General features: G+C 42.5%; 1 long non-coding RNA gene across 1 annotated transcript; it reads right to left on the bottom strand.

Annotated features, from left to right (window-relative positions):
- Positions 1-535: 535 nt before the first annotated feature.
- Positions 536-11,112, bottom strand: LOC121854521. The gene is made up of 3 exons (XR_006086563.1): positions 10,460-11,112; positions 5,678-5,785; positions 536-1,831 (listed from the first exon to the last, which is right to left on the bottom strand). It is a non-coding gene; the product is annotated as an uncharacterized LOC121854521 (long non-coding RNA).
- Between the last annotated feature and the right edge of the window lie 360 nt (positions 11,113-11,472).

Below are 11,472 nucleotides of genomic sequence, written 5' to 3' on the forward strand. Positions count from 1 at the left end.
TTGATATTTCAACTTAATATAATACCCGTTAATCCACCTCAACCTCATATTGTATGCACGACCAGCTGTTGAGTATCAGCTAGACGTTACACGTGTTTTTTTTAATCGTTTTCAGTTAAAAAACTGTTACATCACACGTATATTTTACCTTAACTGTGTCTGAATGAATATATTCTCGGAAATAAATAGTAGTTTTGCTGAAACGTGATGTATTTTAATGTAAAATAGGATAAAATACATGACGAAAACAAAAGACTTTACCTAACCTTCCGATGGTCAAGAGATGTTACTCGTTTTTTAATAGTTTTTGGTTAAAATACTGTTATATTACATTGATATTCTATTCATACTGTGCTTGATATAATGCATTCATGGAAATGTAATATTTTTGCTGAAATGACGTACGTATTACATAGGAAAGTGGGATAAAATCACGAAGAAAACAATCGACTTCCGCTTTCTTTCGTTGTTAAAAAGATGTTACCATAATTGCTTTTTGAATGATTTTCAGTTAAAAAAAACTGTTGTATTACAATAATATTCCCTCCTAATTGACTTGAATACTTGAATGGAAATATACAATATTTTTGCTGAAACTACCCGCGTTTCAGTGTAAAGTGTCGTAATAATGGTAAACAATTTGTCTTCGGCGCTCGGTGTTGCAGGCACGGCGACCCTCAGTTTATAGGACGTAGTGTTTATAGTGAAGGTTTTGCTGTTCCATTACCCTCAAAAACTTGGGTCGACCTATAAATGTGGCATATCATAAATTAATGATTTCTTGGTCAAAAAATCAGAGTCGACCTATAAACGAGGTAGAATTATAGACAAGTATATACGTATGTGCTGTTACCATTATTTGTATTGTCCAACACCTGGCAAACTACAGCGCCACCCAAACTACCATTAGTAGTATCAGTACAGTGCACGAAACAGACATGTGCTCTGTCTGGACAGATTGGTAAGACTGTCGGGTGAGCCGTTAGATCTACCAATATTGATGTGGTTTACTACCCCAATGGTAGTTTGAAGGGCACGGTAGTTTGCCAGGTATTGGACAATATAACGATACCAAAAAAGAAAAGAACTTGTGATACAAGTACAAACTAAAAATTTACAAACCTTACAAAAAATTAGACCTAAATTGTATAGGCGTTCAATAACCTACTGCTGTCGAAGAGCCCGTTGAAAGATTATGAACTAGACCAAATATACTGGCCCACTCACAGACAAACTTGCTGCCCTTGTTGCTTCAAAGCAAAATTCTAAACTTAAATTCTGATAAAAAACACAACAATGACTCAGAATAAAAACCTTCTAATATATCCTTACCCTATTGTTCTGAGAGAGCTGCAAATACTTATTTATAATGCTACAATACAAACCTCGACCATACAGTAGTCCAGGGGTGGGCAAAGCACGGCCCGCGGGCCACATTTGGCCCGCCAAATTTTTTCTGCGGCCCGCCATTGCACTTGGCAATCAGATTTTTTTTTTTTTATTAATTACAGAAAGGACAATTTTGGAAGTTGGGTGGACATAGCAGCAATACTGGCTCGTCACTGTTAACTTGATAGTGAGAACACCTGCATTAGGTACAGGTGTGGTATGGGAATCCATTAATTATAACTATTAGGTCAAGGGAGACTAAACCTTTTACCTGAGAACCCATCTTTGACCTCATGGGAATTCTCAACGTGTCTTTCTTCTCCAGAGGAACTGTTGCACCCACACCTCACCATCGTGACCTGACTCAGACGTCCAGCGCAGCAGCAACACTAATCGCATTCTCCTTTGTGCTGCTGACTGACACCACCCTACCTCCAGTACCCTAAGGAAGGAAGAGATGAGAACATCTGGACAGAAGTGGAATTTCAGCCATCAAAATCGATTCTGTCCTAATAATGTTGAAGCAATTAGTGCTAATTGCATTGCATTTTAACTATATTAGTATTAATAGTAGTATTAATATTAGTACATATCATAATAAATTATATTAGCTCAGATATGTGTTTATTTACCCACATTTTCACTATGTACTTTTTATCTTATCTTATTTCCTGTATTTACAAATACAAGGTTTTACTTTGTGTTAATATAATACATTTGTATCTACATTAAGTGTGTGGCCCGCGAAGTGTGCCACCATTCATGAAGTGGCCCTCCATCAAAAATAATTGCCCACCCCTGCAGTAGTCCCTGACGCCGGTGCTTTATAACCTAAGTGCAGTATGGCTCAACTCAACCTGGTACAGATATAAACCAAATAGATGCCACGAACACCACCCAACCTACACAATCTATAGTTTACGCTTATAATATTTAATAAATAGCCCACTAAGGCGCCCAGAAGCCCCAAGGCCAATATCTTAAAAGTAAGACAAATCCCGATTGACTCAGGAAGATAACCCAGGACAAGAAGGCCCCACACCACCAATTGTTAGCCTCATTATCGACCTAGTCATAGCGACTCTCTTATCGTTAACCTGACTTATCCACCTTGAGTTAAATAAACCCATTAAGCTACAAGTACCTACAAGCAAGGCAGCCAGAAAAAGGAACACAAACCAGGGACTAGGCTCATAGATTACGTGGAGGAAATTTATGATGCGGTGGAAGCATACGGCCGTGTAAGACGCACCCCCCCCCCCCCATTTTACCAGGGAGTATTTAAGAAAAAACTAATGTATCCACAGTACAGTACCAGTAAATGTGAGGAATATATAAAAATAATACCAATAAAGATACAGCAAAAATACTCTATTGCCAAACCAGTAAATAAAAGCTTTATGGCAGTTTAACACAGTCAACATACTGTACTCCCTGTTTACCATAGTTGCTATGGTCGGTTCCCTACCAACACACCACCACCAGCCATCCTCCAGCTCCCCCACTGAGCCAGCTAACTCGTGTACAGTATATTCCTTTTATGTGTTTGTCCTTAAAACAATTATTTCTTTTATTTTTTTTCACTGTATGTATGTAGGATGGTGTGTGCATGTATATCGGTAAATGCAAATGAAAAAAGCTGCGTATACTATATCTACCTGAAAATACCAGTTGAAAAACAACAGCTTGGCCCACTAGCCTGTTGCCTACAATGCCGCCACCAATGTTAACAGATGTAATGGTGAAAAGAGAGTTATTTGTAAATTTTCATTTGTATCAGGTCTTTGTAGATTTTAAAATAAATGTGGCAGGTATGGCATTAATAGATAGTAATGCTTGTTCATAAATGGTTACTGCTTAGCTGCCTCTCAAGAGTTGGGCATACAGACGTTAATTATCTCGGGTTATCATCAGTACAGTAATTATAAATCCGGCTTTTATTTTTACGATACGTAATTATCTTTTAATTAATTAAAAATAATGTGTAAAGTAAGCAAAACCATTTTTAATTGTGGAGTTAGGTTAGGTAGAATTTAGCCTTCTGGAGACAGCAACTGGGGGAATTCATTAGCTTACGGGAGACAACTTCACAAATAGGACGCAGGCTGATTTTTTAGCCCCCTTTCAGACAAAATAGTGTGTCTTATATGCCATAAAATATTGTACTCCTAGGGCTCTGCTATTAGCGCCCATAACCAGTTCTAAGGGACAACCCTACCACAGGAACCAAACCCAAAAAGGCACCTTTTTGCAAAATCTGCATCCATCCTCAAATGGGTTCGTCAAGCGTACAAATTGTAAAATTCTTTAGATTCTTCGACACGTGGTGAATCCGATGCACAGTTCCTGGAAGGACTGGCTTCCACAAGTAGCAGAATCCATCAATGGATCTATCAATAGCTTTTCAGGAAAATAGCCATACTACATAATTTATGGTGCCAATAGATGCTTGCTCTATGATCAACTAGCAGGAACCCCACAACCTGTATGCAACATGGATGACCATGCCAAGAAGCAAATCAATGTTTTCACAGCATTCATGAAAAAGTACAAAAGCATTTAACAGCCTCACGTGCTGAAATGATCTGCAAGCAACATAAAAACCCAAGCCTGTAACTCCAAAAATAGGAGACGCAGTAACGACAAAAGCACCGGAACGTACATCAAAACTTTTGCCTAAATTCACAGGTCCCTACCTGATTAAAGGAAAAGAACATGGAAACAAATTTCATGTAGTTGACCCAACGACAAATGTCACTGACATAGTTCATGTAGATAGAATGATAAAAGTTAGCAGACACTTAGTAGGGACCCCTAATGTCCGTTAATTACAGCCTACTTCTACTACGACAGTTGCTCAACACAACAATAAACAATACATCATAACACAACAATAAACAATACATCACAACAATAGACAATAAATATCATCAAAAACTGTGATCAGCAAACAAAAAACATTAATTATCCTCACCCCTTTCAGGCATGGCTTGGATATCGCTACTCCTGTTGGCATGGAACGTTGTGGCAACAGCTGCATCCCCAGCAAACATCATCAAATCCAAAGCTTTAGTTGCCCCACTGAGCAAAGTACTTATAGTGGAAGATGTCGTAACTGTCAAGTACCAGCACCAAAGTTTAGTGATATATGCCTGAGGTCAATAGCTGTCCACATTGAAACAGCTATAAGTACACAAGATCTCAAACAACAGTCTACCATCTCACTTCATAACGCCTATATGAAGCGTCTACTCAAATGTGTATGCACTTGGAGGGAAAGCTGCCCACGACTCCTGAAGACGTCAGGAACAATGTGCATTCTCATAAAAACCGTGGTCTATTTAATTTTGTCGAGTTATTAAGTAACACCCTATTTGGTACGGCAACTGCAGAAGATGTAGCTAAACTAGGGAAACGAATGAACGCAGTTTCAGAAGCAGTCATGAAACAGAATAGGGCCATTGCACAGTCTTAAACAGCAGTAAAAAAAGTAATCAACTAACATGCATGCAACTGAAGCCTCTGTGCAAGCTTTCACTGTTACCAATGATCGGCTCATAGCCGATTCAGTGAATGCAGGTCTAGTCATGTAGATGCAGAACTATTGCCGGTTGGTCAATTTATTGCCGCTTTACATATAGCTCACGGTCGCTACCTAATGATACTGGACACAGAAATAGTCCAGGTATGAATCCCTGGGAAGGATCTCATTTACCTAACAAGAGTAGTGTGCACCTTGGTGCTAACAATCAGCTGCAGTACCTGTGTATAGTATTATTAGTAGTTTATATATGCACAAAAATGAAGGTCAGATTTGAGTCAAACACCAAAAGTACACACGAAAGAAAACTTATTCTTATACCAAAAAAGCCAACCCACCAAACTTAACCTAACTTATAGGGAAATGAAGAGAAAACACGGGCTTAGTGAGGAGTATAACCTCAGGCAAACATGGCCTGCGGACAGTCAATGGATTAACCTTCCTTTTGTCAGAAAGTAAAAATTCACCTAGGAATCTTTTTCTTGTGTAATAAACAACAGAAATATGGTTAGTTATCATGACTTTTGTTATAGAGGATAATAAATAACACGATACAGTATGTCCACCTGTGCTTGACGACTCCACTACCTGTGATTGATGACCCCACACCTGTGTTGACGACGACCCAACATAATCTACTAAATTAACCATTAAATTCGTTTTATCTCGCCACAATATTATATATAATAAGCACTTGGCATTATAATTATTATATATCTGATATAATATTGTTATTAAATGTCTTACCAAGGGCTCAGCCAGTTGTTTCCTGGACTGTCAAATCGTTCTTTGCACTCCAAGTCCGCCATGTTTGCTTCACTAGGTACGAGGCTTGGCACTCTTGGCCTCACGCACCTAAAACAAAAATAACAAAAGTTTATAATTTATTTAATCTGTACATTAATGTATAATAGAATGTGTTTGCATTAAGATAGAATAAAAAAATATGTTTCTATTTCATGGATATCCTTTTACATTAATGTTGATCTATTGTGATACTTTACTGTACTTATTTTGAGAAAGTTATATTTGGTCTGAGCATTTTGAGGAACATTGTGGGAATATTTAAATGTATGCAGAGTTCCATATAAAAATGGCAATAATTGAGATGTACAACGATAATTATTGAATCAACATTACTGTATAGACGAGAATGAAGAGCATGTTCATGATAGTAGGAACAGGAAAAACATAAATAAGGAAGAGGGTCTGTTCCAGTGATGAGTAGAAGCATAGTACAGAAGTAGGGAGAGGGGATATCCCAGATGGAAGGATAAGGCGAGGGCTGAAATAAAAGTGGGGGAAATGGACATCCTGAAAGCAAGTGTGTGCATGTAAATATGAAGCACAGTACAGCATAGTTATATTTCAGGAGGGACGTTTGTTAGATTGTATGAAGCGATAAGATACACCCAACTTTGGAAGAACACATCTCTTATAGGAGTGAATGCTGTGGGTAATAACGAATGAAGAGAGTATTTACACATTTCCAGCCACATCATATTAAACGATCGAAAATTAATATTCACTAAATTTATCAGTAATTTTATATTTATGAGACAATAACCATAAGACTGATCCTCAGTTCTTAACATCTTCACTTATACAAGGCGTGGGTTGGGTCAAACGATGAGCAAGACAGGAGGATGTATGCAAGAGCCAGAAACCAAGCAAAGATAGAGTGTAGGAGGGCTGAAAAGGAGTTCCAAAGGCTGGTTGCACGCGAGGTCAAGTCAAACCCAAAGGCGTTTTACCGCTATGCAAAGTCGAAATTGAAAACGCGAGTAGGAGTATCAGACCTGAGGTTTGAAGATGGTAGTTACGCAGATTCTGACCAGGATAAAGCTGAGGCATTGAACAGCTTCTTTTCCTCAGTGTTCACAAGAGAGGATGCAACTAACCTTCCTGCGTTTGAGGACAGACGGTTCGACACAGCACTGACCCACATTGTGTTCACAGAAGAGGGTATTAGAAATAAACTGTCCAGGCTAAAGGTCCATAAGGGTCCTGGACCTGACATGGTGCATCCTAGAGTGCTAAGGTAGCTGTGCAACGAGCTTGCAGAGCCCCTGAAGATTCTGTTTTATAAATGCCTGGATGAACAAATGGTCCCCAGTGAAATGAAAGTGGCTTATGTGAGTCCTATCTTCAAGAAGGGCGATAGTCACTCCACGAACAACTATAGACCGGTGAGCCTGACCAGCATAATATGTAAAGTACTTGAGAGTATTATCAGAGATGCCGCGATGGAACATCTACTACGAAACAACCTTGTAAAAGATTGCCAACACGGTTTTATGCCGGGGCGCTCTTGCTTGACACAATTGCTCAAGGTATTGGATATTTGGACCCATATTCTAGAACGGGTGGTAATATCGACAATATTTACCTAGATTTTGCCAAGGCTTTCGACAGTGTACCCCACGAAAGGCTGAAAATCAAACTGGAAGGGTACGGAATTCGGGGAAATGTCCTAGCGTGGATAGAAGACTTTCTACATGACCGCAAAGTAATGTGGTGATTAACGGTACGAAATCGTCATCTGTACTTCCGGTAAATATGGGGGCACCGTGAGGGTAGTGTATTGGGCCCGCTGTTGTTTGGTTTGTTTCATAAAATGATATGCTCCGACGTTAACACCTCCATACAAATGCTTGCTGATGACGCCAAGAGTTTCGGGAAATTAAGAACCAAGCGGACTGTGAAGAGCTGCAGAAGGACCTCTGTGGGCTCCAGGAATGGGCGAAGGAATGGCTGCTGAGATTCAATGTCACGAAGTGTAAGAGGATGCACCTGGGGCGTACCAACGGTAAGGAGGCGTACCATATGTCCCAACGGGATGAAGAAAATGTACTAGTTGAGACTGTGTGTGAGAAGGACCTAGGTGTGTATGTTGACAATGAGCTGAAGTTCTCGGGCCATTGTGAGAAGAAGGTAAATCAGGCAAATAAATTATTGGGTCTTATAAGAAGGTCGTTCAGATATCTAGACGGTCCGTCCCTCGTGAAGATCTTCAGGAGTGAAGTGCTTCCCCATCTGGAGTACTGTCACCCCATCTGGTCCCTGAGATATGCTAGGGACTGTCAGTTGGTTGAAAATGTTCAAAGGAGGGCCACCAGACTGGTGCCTGCACTTCGGCACCTCAGCTACCCTGAGAGATTGGAGCGCCTGAACTTGCCTAGCTTATACTACAGACGGGCAAGGGGGACCTAGTTGAGGTGTATAAGCACCTTAGGGGGCACTACTCAGTTGAGTGTCCTTACTTGGAGCTGGCGGACGCTCGCCCCACAAGGGGTCAGGCTCAAGATTGAAGAAGCCGCAAGTCCGGAAACCGTGAGGGGCAAACTTTTTCGGAGTGAGGGTTAAACCTGGAACACCTACCAGAAAGTGTTGTGACGGCACCGAGTGTGAGCTCTTCAAGAGAAGATCGACCAACACTGGAGCGGGTTCAGTACATTCTAGTGAGCCGTATGCCCAGTATTTGCCAACAAAAGCGTGATAGAGACGCAGGATCGGACGTCTGGCGAAGAAGCGAGCCGACCTTAGTGAAGAATATAAAGGAAAAGAGTCGTGACCGACGCCGCCATCAGCCGACTGCGGCGAAGAGGATAAAAGGTGCAAAAAGTAAAGATCCTGACAGGCACACAGAGCACTTAATTTAGCGCTGCGGGGTTCAAGATGTTTGGTTCACACTCAGGATGGGATGGAGAAAGGAAACTCACAATGTGCTCTCTATATACATGTTGTGTTGGATGTACAATGCAGCTTGGTGCTGGGAAGGCAGCATGGTTACAAGCGTGATGTAGAGAGAGCTGGTTGGTGAGGACGCTCAGAGAAGGACAGCTTGTGGGTCGCCATGCTCGCCAGCGGGAGAGAGAACCGCCAGGCAGGCGGAGGTGTTGCTGGCTGGTTGGTGTAGGTAGAAAGAGAGACAGATCACCACGAGGTCAGGTCTTAAATAGCGGGGGGTTGGCGTGGCTTAGTAGTTGACTCGGCCTGCAGTGTGGCGGCGGCGCCACAATCCAGACCACGGTGTGTGTGCTACACTGGGAATTGTGGGCTGGCTAGGCAGCGATAAACAAAGCGTTTGTAGGGGAGGGATTCACTACAATACTCCCCCTTCCCTCCAGGCGGTGTAGGAGACTTGTTGTCTGCAGGGTTGCATGGCACATGTGAGGCAGAACGGGCGGTGCATGCCACATGTGAGCCATAACGGCGAGGGCGTGGATGAGCCGGCCGCTAGAGGAGACAACTGTCTAGATATACAATATCTGTGGAAGTAGAGAGGGAGAAAAAGGGTGTGGAGGCGATGAATGTTGTGCTTCCCTCACGGCAGGTACAGAGTCGTCAGATGCGCCTGCTGGGGTGTGTGGGCCTGGGTCAGGAGCAGGGGCTGCGTCAGCAGGAGCGGAGGAGAGTTCGTGACAGCAGCAGGGTGCATGACAGCAGCAGGGTCCACGACAGCAGCAGGGATGCAGGACAGTAGCAGGGAGTACCTGAGGGAGAAAGAAGGGGTGTGTTGGTCCGCACTCAGGCGCATGGGCCGCGTCGGGAGCAGGGGCTGCCTCAGGAGGAGCGGCAGGGGATACTGCTGGGCTGGGGGCGGCGTCTGAGGCAGGACGGGTGTGTTGGGGTCGGTAGGACGTGGTGCTTGGGGCAGGAAGAGGAGCGGCTGTCTGCTTAGAGTAGCAGAGCTGCTCTAGTGTGTCTAACCTGCGGTTTAGAGACAGTAGCTGTAGAGCCGATGAGAGCTGCCTCTGCGTGGGTAAGCCAGTCTTCCATGTTGCTTGAAGACTGGGAGAGTGATCGGTTTCTCCTCCATCCTGTGTGAGTGCGAATCTCCGGGGGTCACCATTTGTGGGGTACGAGATGTTTGGTTCACACTCAGGATGGGATGGAGAAAGGAAACTCACAATGTGCTCTCTGTATACATATTGTATTGGATGTACAGTGCAGCTTGGTGCTGGGAAGGCAGCATGGTTACAAGCTGATGTAGAGAGAGCTGGCTGGTGATCGCCCAGAGAAGGACAGCCTGTGGCCATGCCTCGGCTTTCAGCGGGAGGGGAGGACCGCCAGCAGGCGGAGGAGCGAGGACCGCCAGGCAGGCGGAGGTGTTGCTGGCTGGTTGGTGTAGGTAGAAAGAGAGACAGATCACCACGAGGTCAGGTCTTAAATAGCGGGGGTAGGCGTGGCTTAGCAGTTGACCCCCGCTCCGTGGTGTATGGCGGCGCTGGTTGACCTAGACCACGAGGCATACACTGGGGAATTGGTGGGGTCGGCTAGGCAGCGACAAACAGCGTTTGTAGGGGAGAATTCCACTACAACAGGTACTGTACTGTACTGTATATTTTGTCATTTACGTAGAAGATTGAAGAGCTAAACTCTCACCTTTGTTGTTTAGGCACCATTTATTAAACTCATACTGTGTAGCGGCGAGTCAGACGTATTAACCCATAACAATCTTAATAGCTCTGTGTGCCAATTGTAATACATGGCATAACACTAACTAAACCAAAGTTTTAATCATACCTTAATTTAAATTCCTGGCGGAGGGTGAATCAAGTCCTGGTGTAGTTAACTGTGGTGAATACTTTTGTAGTTCCCACATGTTTTAATTGACTTCACTTCAAAAAGGACACTTGGAAAATTCACTACGGTACCTCGTCGTACTTTTAATGTTCACTAGAAAAAGGGATTCCACGCGTGAATTTTTCTTTAACCTTCAATTAGGTTCACTACCTCCGTTAACACTATTTATTTCCATTAATCCAATCAAGTTATGGGCCCATAACACTTCACTTGGCATCAGTCGCAAATATCCTCTAATCTCATCGAGTCACGTCACTTCACCTTTTAACCAATATTTCCTATATATTAACACAACACTTCACGTTACGGGCCCTCCAGCACTTCACAACACCGAACACTTCCACTTATATCAGTATATAACACCGAAAGAGTATCAAGTTTTTAAGGAAATTGTCAAAAATGAAGGAATAATGCACACGTCCACCTTGACAATGTACTGGACACGACTAGCGAGTGATGTTGTGGCTGTCAGCTGCCCATACATGTTGCCATATCGCCAAAATTTATTTATTTTTAATTCTCTATCGTATAAATCGTTGTTGATGTTAGAATAATGACGTATATCAATTATATTCTAATTTATCTTATTATTATTATTATTTCCCATCCCATCACAGGCAGGCAAGCGCCGCTCCTCTAGTCTCCTTTATATACGTGTAAATTTTTTGCCTGACTGCCTACAGTCAAAATGGCCAAGAGAAATGGTTATACTTAATTATGGCGTAATAAATGCTGATTTAAGTAAAAAACTTGCCGGCCGGTTTTTACAGTTCACTTGCCTCATAGGGTCGTATCCCCAAGTTTCACTGGGCTCTAAGGCCCATGGTACCAACTGTGCAGCTTAAACAAATACATTAATATGGTTTAGTATTATATTAAGTGGCTCTCTAACGTCTAACCAGTAATTTCTTAATGTTTTAGGCAAATATACCGCAAATGAGTCATGACAAACG

Source organism: Homarus americanus, unplaced genomic scaffold (assembly GCF_018991925.1).
Source record: "Homarus americanus isolate GMGI-L3 unplaced genomic scaffold, GMGI_Hamer_2.0 scaffold1689, whole genome shotgun sequence".
Lineage (NCBI taxonomy): Eukaryota > Metazoa > Arthropoda > Malacostraca > Decapoda > Nephropidae > Homarus > Homarus americanus.